This window comes from Cornus florida, unplaced genomic scaffold (genome assembly GCF_030987335.1).
Source record: "Cornus florida cultivar Cherokee Brave unplaced genomic scaffold, ASM3098733v1 CherokeeBrave_3.0.0_Hap2_Chr02, whole genome shotgun sequence".
Taxonomy (NCBI): Eukaryota; Viridiplantae; Streptophyta; class Magnoliopsida; order Cornales; family Cornaceae; genus Cornus; species Cornus florida.
Window position 1 is genome coordinate 27,898,126 of NW_026775572.1, and position 11,576 is coordinate 27,909,701.

Sequence of the window (11,576 nt, forward strand, 5' to 3'; positions counted from 1 at the left end):
TTTCAAATTTATTTATTTCATTGAGTGAATGTGGCTATTTCATTAATATTTGTGTATTATAAATATAAAACTGTTATGAATATCCTGACAAAAATGTAATATGTTTAACTTTCAGATTTCAACTTTTGTATATAACAAACAATCTTAATGAATTAAGTATTTAAAATTAAAACGTTATCAAACAAGTTTTCAAATTAATACATTCAACGCTTAAAATTCAGTCCTTGAAATTATCAGCACTTAATTTTCAGTTTTATCAAACAACACCTAAGTCCGCATTTGGCAATTACACCACCATTTATAAGTAACATTTTACCACCATTTATAAGTAACATCATAGGAGTCTAAAAAGTAACATCACTATTTGTAAAAGGGAATATCACCACTTCGGTAATTTATATGTGTGTAATATATATATACAAGAACGCTTTGAGACTAAGGTACTGAATATATATAAGTATATATATAACATCACCATGTTGAAGATTTATGTATGACTATTAGTTTTTCAGCACTATGTAAATATATATTTTTTTTTATGGTGAAGGTGGTGAGTGTGACAACTAATATTAAACTTTGCCAAAAAATTTTCAAATATATATTAAATAATTTATACCTAAATGTATGTTTTTTTAATATTTGGAGGAAAAAAAAAGTTGTGACTCTTTCATTATTTTTGGAAACATCAAGTGTTTTGTTTGTTGTCTAAAATTAATCCAAGTGACTTTAATTTTGGTTTAAATTCTTTAAATTAACATATTAAAATGTTTTTAAAATACTTTAATTTCAAATAATAACATAAATGATATGTTGAATTGAGTTACGTTTATATGTGACATTACTTAGTCTGTATTATGTACATACCTTATTTTGAGGGTGAAGATAGTTTATTTTGTTAATTTAGCTGTCAACAACCTTTACTATTTAAGTGGTGATGTTGCCCTTTTACAAATGTTGATGCTACTTTTTAGACTCCTATGATGTTACTTATAAATGGTGGTGAAATGTTATTTATAAATGGTGATGTAATTGACCAAACACAGTTTCAGTGTCTGTTAGTTCAAGAATGATGTGGCCAAATATGAACCACTTAAAAGTTACTGCAGGAAATCGCATGGGAACCACACTGCAAGGATTCGCATCAAATCATGATGTCCGACCTAAATGTCCGAATAATAGTCCAAATCCCACGTGACAATGCCACATCATTCCCTAAACCATGAATTACTCAATTATCTAAACATGAATTACTCAATTATCTATCTCTTTCCTTTCCTTTTTCTTTTTTCACTCTCTTTCTCACAACATCTATGGAGGATCTCGATCTCTCTAATATTAAATTCTAAATTAATTAGGATTTCTAAATTTCTAAAGTTTGTTTGTACATTTTCTTCACAATCCCATTCCAAAAGAGCATTAAATCAATATTGTCTGAAGATTATCTTCGAACAACATACAGGGGTTTATAGAGACATAGATGGAGACAAGGAGCATACACAAACAAAAGAGATTGAGATGTTGAAATTGAATTGTAAATTAATTAGGGATTCCAATCAATTCTTTTATGGCAATCCGTTAGTTCTATTTCTAGGGTTTCTTTATATTTTTCTTTATAAATCTTTAATCATACCATCAAAATAGTTCTATCCCTTGCAATCTCTTCGCATCTCACTATATATTTTTAATAAAATATCAAAAACCCATTCAATTTGGATATTGTTCTGGAAAACATTTAATTAATTTTGTTTGAAGATTAGAGATATAGATAAGTAGGGATTGAGATGCAGAAAGAAACGAAGAGGACAAAAAGAAGAGAGATAAGGATAATGAGATAAACAAAGAAATATGCAAAAACAAGGGCATGACTTGGCATTGCCACGTGAGAGTCGGACTGCTTTTTAGCCGTTTGGGTCAGACAGACTTATAGAGTATCATTACTCTTGGGGCACGAATCACCTGCAGTGAGGTTTCCATGCAGTTTCCTATAGTAACTTTTAAGTGGTTCATATTTAGCCACATCATTCTTCAGCTAATAGACACTGAGACTGTGTTTGGCCAATTACACCACCATTTATAAATAACATTTCACCATCATTTATAAGTAATATCAAGAGTCTAAAAAGTAACATCATCATTTGTAAAAGGGCAACATCACCATTTAAATAGTAAAGGTTGTTGATAGCTAAATTAACAAAATAAACCATCTTAACGCTCAAAATAAGGTATGCACATAATGGAGACTAAGAAATGTCACATATAAACGTATTTTAATTTAACATATCATTTATGTTATTATTTGAAATTAAAGTATTTTTAAAACACTTTGACATGTTAATTTAAGGAATTTAAATCAAAATTAAAGTCACTTGAATTAACTGCCACATTCACCACCTTCACCATCAAAAAAAGGTATTTACATAGTGCTGAAAAACTAATAGTCACACATAAATCTAACTCAATTCAACATGGTGATGTTATATATGTACTTATATATATTCAGTACCTTAGTCTCAAAGCATTTTTGTATATGTATATATATACTTATATATTACCTAAGTGGTGATGTTCCATTTTACAAATGGTGGTGTTATTTTTTAGGCTCGTATGATTTTACTTATAAATGATAGTGAAATGTTACTTATAAATGGTGGTGTAATTGTCAAACATGGACTTAGTGTCTATTTATAAAAAAATACATGGCCAAACCAATGCCACAAGACAGTGGACAACAGAGGACTGTAGAAATAATTACATCAGAGGATTTGCGCCCTTACTGTTGCTAACAAGAAGGGTAGTGTGGGTTTCCCTTTTTGTGATCCATAATATATATATATATATATATATATATATATATATATATATATCAAAGAGTCATTCTTTCCGTGCAAAGTATGTATCTTGAAAAGAAAAGATTCCCCATGTGATGATAAGGCCTTTCAAACAGGTTTTATATATATATATATAATATTTTCTGTGCATGAAACATGAGATATACTTTGGTATTATCTCACTGTCATTGGCAAAAAAAACAAAAAATAAATAATAATAATAAATAAGCATCATACACTTGGATTCAAGCTTAACAAGATACTTCAAAGCTCGTTATCCATGCATGGCAAGTATACATAGCCAAGCTTCGAAATGGGGGCAATTTGTAGACGTCGAAAATTTAAGATGGTCAAATCACCGCCGGATTGGTCAAGAATCAAATATAAATTTGAATTTGAATTTATTTCCATATAAAATGTAACAATTTTTTTTTTTTTTTTTTGTGGAAAATTTGCACAATCATTGGAAGTTTTCAAATCAAATGCCCCATTTTTGGCCTATAAATACAAGGTCACCCTACACATTTCAGGGACAAAAAAAAAAAAAAAAAAAAAAAAAAAAAAAAAAAAAAAAAAAAAAGACGAACATAACACTGAAACTCTGCGGAAACACTCTAACTCAAATAAAGTTCAATCACCGGTTCAAGATCATGCTTCTGATGCCCTTGTACCGATTTCCTAAGGAGATTTAATCAGAGGAAGATTTCAGTTATAATATAATCGAACACAGAGAATTGTACTCCATTTTTCTTGATTATTTAATAAAATTATTATTTGTGGAATTTATTTTCCTTCTTAGGTTTCGAAATCAAAATTTGTGTGTACAAACTAAATTAATTTTCATTAAATACTTTACATTAAATTTGTTTTACTAACAATAATTATAATTGTTAACTCGAATTCAGTTTGGAATTCTAAAAAGTAACAAATTAATCACACTAAAAGGCACCAGATTATTATAACTGTTAACAATTTTGTATCTATATCTACACTTAATTGTTAACTTTTATTTAGTTTGGAATCTTTTTCTTTATTTTTATTTTATTTATTTATTTATTTATTTTTTATTTTGTTGCTTCAATTAAAAGTGTACTAAATTTTTTCTAACGCAATTATTATTTCATTGGTTATTAATTGCATTTTTTTTATCCTTTTATTTTTAAAATTTTATATTCTAAAAGTGTAAGTCATTTTTTTTTTCTTAACATGGTTTATTTTTTTAATTCATTAAAACACATGTTCTTTGTGGTATTAAAACAATATTATCGGTTACACTTCTGGACCCGACTTCATATCTTTCCCTTCAACCACTTTAAAACCCATAATTCCATTAAAACACATGTCCTCTATCTTATTAAATGTGTGTTTGTTTTTTTAGTATCATTGACGGTTCACAACCTGTACGTAAGGGCTTTAAGTTTCAACCCTTCATTTTCTACCCTTTCTCAAAAGTTTCATAATGCGTATTTAAGGACTTCAAAGGTTTCATCACGTTGGGTTCAACCTTCTTTGCCTGCCAATCGAGTTTCAAACCATTAGAAGAAATCTTGAGTTACAAATATATGTTTCAAAAATTCATCCACCAATACCTTCAAATACTCATATCAAGAAACGTTGAATTTTCAAATGGGTTTCATATTCAAATGGATTATTCCGTGAAGACCAAGTAATCAGGAAAAATGGATAGTTTGATTATTAGAAGAAAGAGAGACAAATTGTTGGAAGAAGCCCGAGATAGTGTGTCTGAACCTAAAATCGATCTCAAAGAATGGTGCATCTGGTTAAGGCAAACTGGAATGACTAAAATCAAAATTATGAGAAGCAAATCATAATAAGGCAATAGAATGGGCATTGCCAGGATTGCAAACCAAAGTTGTTGAAACACAAGTTTCGTCCAGAGAGTTTTGGTTGGTGAGAATGATGATTTTCAAAATTGTACTCTTTCTTTTTCATTTTTTTTTCTTCACAGTTTCCTTGATTTGAGTTTTTAACTCTTCTAGAGACTAATAAATAGGACCTCTGGTGGTGGTGGAAAAAAAAAAGAAGCAAAATGTAAGAATTTTATTATTATTTATCTTGCCAAAGGTGATTGTATATATTTATGTATATATTTATCTAGTTTATTGTTGTATATATCTGTATATCATACCATTTTACTACACGATCCTTCAATTAAGTCAGCCAACTAGCACACTTTTTTCATGTAAAACAAGTTTCCCATCATCATGATCCGGCTCATGGCATCCATTTCATTTTCATAATCACAAATTTTCTATAATGTGACATATACTAGCTTATTATGCCTAATGGTTGAATTTTATTTGATATGTTACGAATCATAAATTAATTTTGTTTATAGTATTAACAAAACAAAGATATCCACTTTGCAATACAAATTTTGTTTATAGTATTTCAAAATTAAATTTGTGAATTATTTTGAATGTTGCATAATTGTTTAATCTACTACTTATTAGTACAATTGTAAGTTGTTTTTTAATTAGTAACTTAAATTGTAGTCTTTATTTTGTAAAATCACTAAGAGTCTGTTTGGTAGACGTTTTTGTTTTTGGTGTTTTTATTTTTGTCACCTGTAGTAGTGAACAATGGAAAAAGGCGTTTGGTAATTTATTTTATTTTATTTTATTTTCATAGTACCAAAAAGTTTTGTGAGTAACGACCAAAAATCATACACCAATTTGATGTCTTTATAAGTTTCAGCATTGTACCAACGGTACTACACCGATGATAATGTTAATAAAAAAAGAAAAAAGAAAAAAAAGAAATCCATTATATTTTTCAAACTTGCAACATATTTTTATTTCTAAAAATCTTGCAACAAATAAAACATGTTTCTCGTTACTATTTAAAATACTCTATAGCAAAATACTTAATTTATTTTGAGTTAAAATAAAAACACAAAAATAACATGGCTTAAACACTATTTTGAGTGGCGCTTAATTTTTAATCCATTCAGCGCTTATTTTCTTCACTGTAGTGTAAAGTACACCCAAACATATAATTAGTGTAGTGATAGAGAAACTAAAGTTTTTACGAAAAGAAACACCAAAGCTGATGTGACTCTAGCCACGTAAGACTCTTTCATTACGCGTGAGACGAGGTTGAGTATCTTGTATACACAGGTGCTTCTTTGCAAGGTCTTGGATGTGTATTGAAGCAGGAGGAGCGACCGATTTCATATGGATCTCGAAAGCTTAAGCCTCATGAGCTTAATTATCCAACACATGATTTGCTAACTCCTCACTTTCCCTTTCTCTCTCATCCTCTTCATTTCTCTCTCCTCTCCCTGTCTGGTTTGCTTCATCAATTCTTCTCTTGAAATCTAGTGCTTAAGTATCTTTATCCTTTAAAATGAACCCCAAGAGCTAAATTATTGTATAAGAGTGGGTCCAACGCATTTGGATGGAAGGTATACACATATCGAAAGTATTATAAAGAGAAGACCCAAAACTCATGTATGATTATACCTCCACCAAATATAAATACCTTCTTATTCTCACTTCTTGTTCAATACCTCTTAGTCTTCTCTTTTCTTTTTGACTTCTAGAATTTTGATTCATATATCTTTCAAGAAAAGATCTTTCCAATCTCAAATAAAAAATATGCATTAGAGTTGCTATTACAAGAGACAGTAATCTCTTACCGAATGAAAATAAACTTGCAAAAAAAAAAAAAAAAAAAAAAACTGATGGAGAGAAGAGAAACCGGTGAATCTCTATATACATTCGAGCATTAATTAGGTTTAGTAGGCCCCATGGACCAGCCCAACAACTAGAAGACCAGACCTGCCCAAGCCCTTACTCGTCGAGCTTTGACTAATCAAAATGACAAGAAGGTTCAGGTTACAACTTACAATAGATGTTAAAGTAGATTTGAAAATTTTAAGCTTAGCCCATCTATCAATTTTAAAGTGAAAGAGTTTGAACGAGACAAAAGCTCCCATCAGTTAGATAGTGTGTCGAACAGGAATGGATGTCTTCGGCTCCTTATTTATTCAAACTCTTCGATGTTAATGGGTTTAGTTTTGCCTAGGAGATGTCTCATTCTAAATGAAGTAGAACTCATTTTCATGTGATTATGCAAGTGAAGAAAATGAAATAGATCTCATGCACATGCACACTTGAAAGCAAAGAAAAAAGATGAAGAAACCTTGGGCTTATTGCTAGTGCTTAAATTTGCACTAAAAGCTCAAACAAATCGGTAATATAAAAAACTAATATCGATCAAACCCAAGTCAATCCTATATGTTCAATTCGATAAAAGTCTTACTAGGAATCATAATGATTTTAACACAGAAGAGTTTTGACGGTTGAGCTCTACATCTGTTAAATACTCACAACTTTTTTTTCGATAAGTTAAATTTTATTAGGAAGGGACAACACAAAAAAAACAGAAGGGGTAAGCCCAAACAGAGGCCCAAAGGCAAAGAAAACTCCAGACAAGCTGGGAGAAAAAACAAGCACTAAAATAAAAGGCACCCAAACACCACACCCCTACCCCCCAAGCTCTGCTACTGGGGATTGGAAGTGATGACTGTGCTCGGAAGCCTCCAAGCAGCAGCGATAGCCCTCGACGAAGTGCATTTGAAAAAAGAACCATGGAAAGCTTATTCCTGACACAATCCTCAATTTGTTTCCAAAGTTGCTCCACTGTAAGTCTTTGATTTGTAAAGGTTCTATTGTTTCTCTCCCTCCATAGGAAGTATATAGAGCACACGAAACATAATTTATACATCAACGCCTTGGGAAACTTGGACATCAAGCACCACAGGTTGGCAATCCAGATAGCAATGGCCTCAATACCCTGCTCACCGGTGTAAATCCCACACTTGTGCTGTAAAAACTGCCATACTCTATTAAAGTAAGGACAATTGAAGAAAATGTGATTATGGCTCTGATCCTCCAAGTTGCAAAGGGAGCAAGCTCTATCAAAATGCCTATTCGAAAAGCGAGATTTATCTCTGGTTTTAAGCTTGTGATGGATAGCAGCCCAAGCTATACAAGAATGCCTCGGAATGTGGTACTTGAACCAAATAACATGGGACCAACTAATCAGAGGGCTAGGGGGAAGGAGAACATTATAAGTGCTCTTGAGATGAAAAGACCCAGTGGGGGAGAGGGTCCATGAGACTTTGTCAGAAGAATTATTACTGATGGGAGGAAGTAACTCAGTAGTTCCCACTGTCGGAGCTAAAATCTGGAAGGTTCTGGGAATTCTCCAATGGGATTACCGGATAAGAGAACTAACTTTGGGATTAGCACTCCAGAAAGAGTTTGAGATTGATTCAGCACTAATTCTATTATCTAAAGGACCTAATGGCAACCAGTAATCATGCCAAAGAAATGTCCTTGCCATCACCTACCATGTGTCTGATGAAAGGCCTAGCCATCCCTCTCAGCTTCAAGAGCAATCTCCAGTTGGAAGAATATATTTGGTTAGCTTTAATGGTTCAGAAGCTACCCTCTTTGATAAAGTTAGAATGAGCCCAGTCGAACCACAAGGATTGACCTTCATCACTGAATAAAAACCAAATGTGTTTGAGGATAGCAATTCTATTAAGTGAGTAAAGGTTAGGCAGACCAATCCCTCCATAAACCTTAGGCTTGCACACTTCTTTCCATTTGATCATAGCACCTGCAGACTTGAGGTCCACACCAATCCATAAAAAATTTCTCAAGATTCCATTAACCTGTTGGAGAACTTGATAGGGAAGAATGATAAGGCTAGTCCAAAAATTATGGATGCTAATGAGTATGGACTTAATGAGTTGAACTCTACCAGCATAAGACAAAAACTTAGAAGTCCAATTCCCCACCCTAGATGTAATGCTTTCCACCAAGCTTCTGCAGTCAGACGTAGAAAGCCTGCTAGATGAGAGGGGAAGACCAAGGTATCTGAAAGGAAAGTGCCCCATCTCAAACCCACAGGCCTCCATAAGGCTTGAGTGGACATCAGAAGAAATGTTGGAGGTAAAGACCTTGCATTTACTAGGGTTGGGTTGCAGACCAGATGCTCCACTAAAATCATTGAGGGCATTGAGCAAAGTAGATAATGAGCCGAGGTTTCCATGGCAAAACAACATCAGATCATCTGCAAAACAGAGGTAAGAGAGCCTATTTTTCTTGCATCTCCAGTGGAACAAGAACTCAGGGGCCCTTTGAATAGCATTATTGAAGAAGGATGATAAAACATCCATAATTTTAACAAAGAGGAAAGGGGAGAGAGGATCACCTTGCCTTAATCCCCGGGAGCCCCTGAAATAACCCACAAGTTCTCCATTAATTGCAATAGAGTATGAAGGAGTAGAAATACAGGTGGAAATCCAATTGATGAATAAAGGAGAGAACTTGAGAATAGTAAGGGCATCAATAAGAAAAGGCCAACACACAGAGTCATAGGCCTTCTCGAGGTCCACCTTCACAGTACACTTTGGAATGGGAGATGATGTGTGGTAGCCCTTCATCAACTCTTGAATAATAAAGAAGTTATCACTGATTCTTCTACCCTTAATAAATGCAGTTTGGCACTTGTTAATGATGGAGGGAAGAATGATCTGGAGCTTTCTAGCCAAAAGCTTGGAGATGACCTTGTAGATAGTATTACAGCACGAGATAGGTCTAAAATCATTCATGGAAGTGGGATTGGGGACCTTGGGAACCAAGGAAAGGTAAGTAGAGTTGATTTCCCTCAGCAACTGCCCACTGGTGAAAAACTCTCTAACAACTTTGGAAATGTCAAAGCCTACAATATTCCAAGCCCTCTTGAAAAAATAAGTATTGTAGCCATCGGGGCCGGGAGCCTTAGAGTTCTTCAGGGAGAAGAAACATTGTTTGATGTCCTCCATGGACGGGATGTTGAAAAGATCAGTAATAGAGGACTCAAGAATGGACTTACTATAATTTTCATGTATGGTTTGAGAGCTAGAGTAGGGACTGGCATTACTCCCAAGAATATCCTTAAATGAACTCAAAGCTTCATCCTTGATGACCGAGATAGAATCAGTAATCTCCCCACTAGCCAGAGTGAGTCTACTGATTTTCTTTCTGTTGCATTTGTTGCTGAAAGTTTTCAAAAAGAAGGCTGTGTTTTGATCTCCATCCTTCAGCCAGTTGACCCCAGCTTTTTGTTGAAAAAGGAGTTCCTCAGTTTTAGAGAGCTCAATATATCTCTGAAGGAGAATTTTCTCAGAACTTCTAACTTCCTCATTAGAAGGATCATCATCCAACCTAGCTTGGCATATCTGTAACTCATTCCTGGCAGCCAGAACTCTGTTGGAAATATCACTAAACTCTTTGTTGTTGAGTTGTTTCAGCTTGCATTTGAGCAGCTTCAGCTTCATGACCACCTGGAACATAAGAGTACCATCAACCTGTTGGGACCAAACAGCAGCAACAATATCATTGAAATCTTTGTGGTCAGCCATGAAGTTGAAGAATTTAAATGGGAACTTCTTCTTAGGGTGCCTTTCACCACATTTAAGAACCATAGGAGAGTGATCGGACACTCCATAAGGCAGAAAGACGTAAAACTCATTTTCATGTGATTATGCAAGTTAGACAAGAAGAAGATCAAATAGATCTCATGCACATGTAGGCTTATTGTCAAGTAGGTTCAAACAAACTGAGAATAAATGTCAAATAAGATTCCTTTTTTAGTTCGATATTTGGTTCTTAATACAAATTTTTAATAAATTTAAAATTATAATAACAAAATGTTATCAAAATTTTATAACTAATAAAAAAAATATTTATTTCTTTTTGGATTTTAACTCTATTTTCAAACTCATCCATAACCCTATTAGAATAAACACATACGTTAAATTGGCATATCCATAGGAGGGAGGAATTCCCTATATGTAAATGATCATGATAACATACCAAAAAAACCAAAAGAAAAACTTCTGATAAAAAAATTTCAAGAAATTGTTTTTGTAAACTTTCATAATGTATGCGTTTGCTTTAACTTCCGAAAAATATATACTATAATTTTTTTTATTTTTTTATTTTCAAAGGTAAGTTTAAATATTAAAATGACCAAATATGTATGTCTTACAGATAATAATATGAAAATAATAATTACATGTAGGCCGTAGGCCAATGAACCCAAAGCTTGCAGAAAGCCTAAACAACAAGAAACATTCCCAAATTAGTTCAACAAGGCCGAACCAACTAACAAAACATATAACTGCAATTAACGGTTGCTAATGAGCCGTTAATGGTGGGTATTAGTTACACTTCCGGTGACTAACCCTACATTGAGATAATTATGCTTGTGGTGGTGGAGGAAAGCTTAGTCCGGAGGGCGAGGGGGAGGCCGACAGCAGGACGTCGATACATTCCAGTTGCTAAGGATCCTTCTTGTAGCAACGCAGTTCTTGAGGGAGCCCAATTTGAGGAGAGAGGTTATAGTGCTGGAAATTGTTGCTAGTATAACTCTTTGTGACGACTTTTTCCCCGTGGTTTTACCCTTTTGATTCACACTAATATGAACAAAACAAAATCAGTGTAAGGGAAGGTAACTGATCCGAGCCATACAAGAAACAAAAAAGTGTAAAAAAACAATCACCAAAAGTGAAAGAAGCATTTGGATCACATCCTTTTCACGAAGAACGTTATGTCTGAGTTCAACTTGGAAATGAAAATCTTCTTTCATTTCTCAGAGACATTTCTCAGCAGTGAAGTAGAAATAGATTTTGGATGTTAGTCATACTCGGAACGATAATGATTTTAA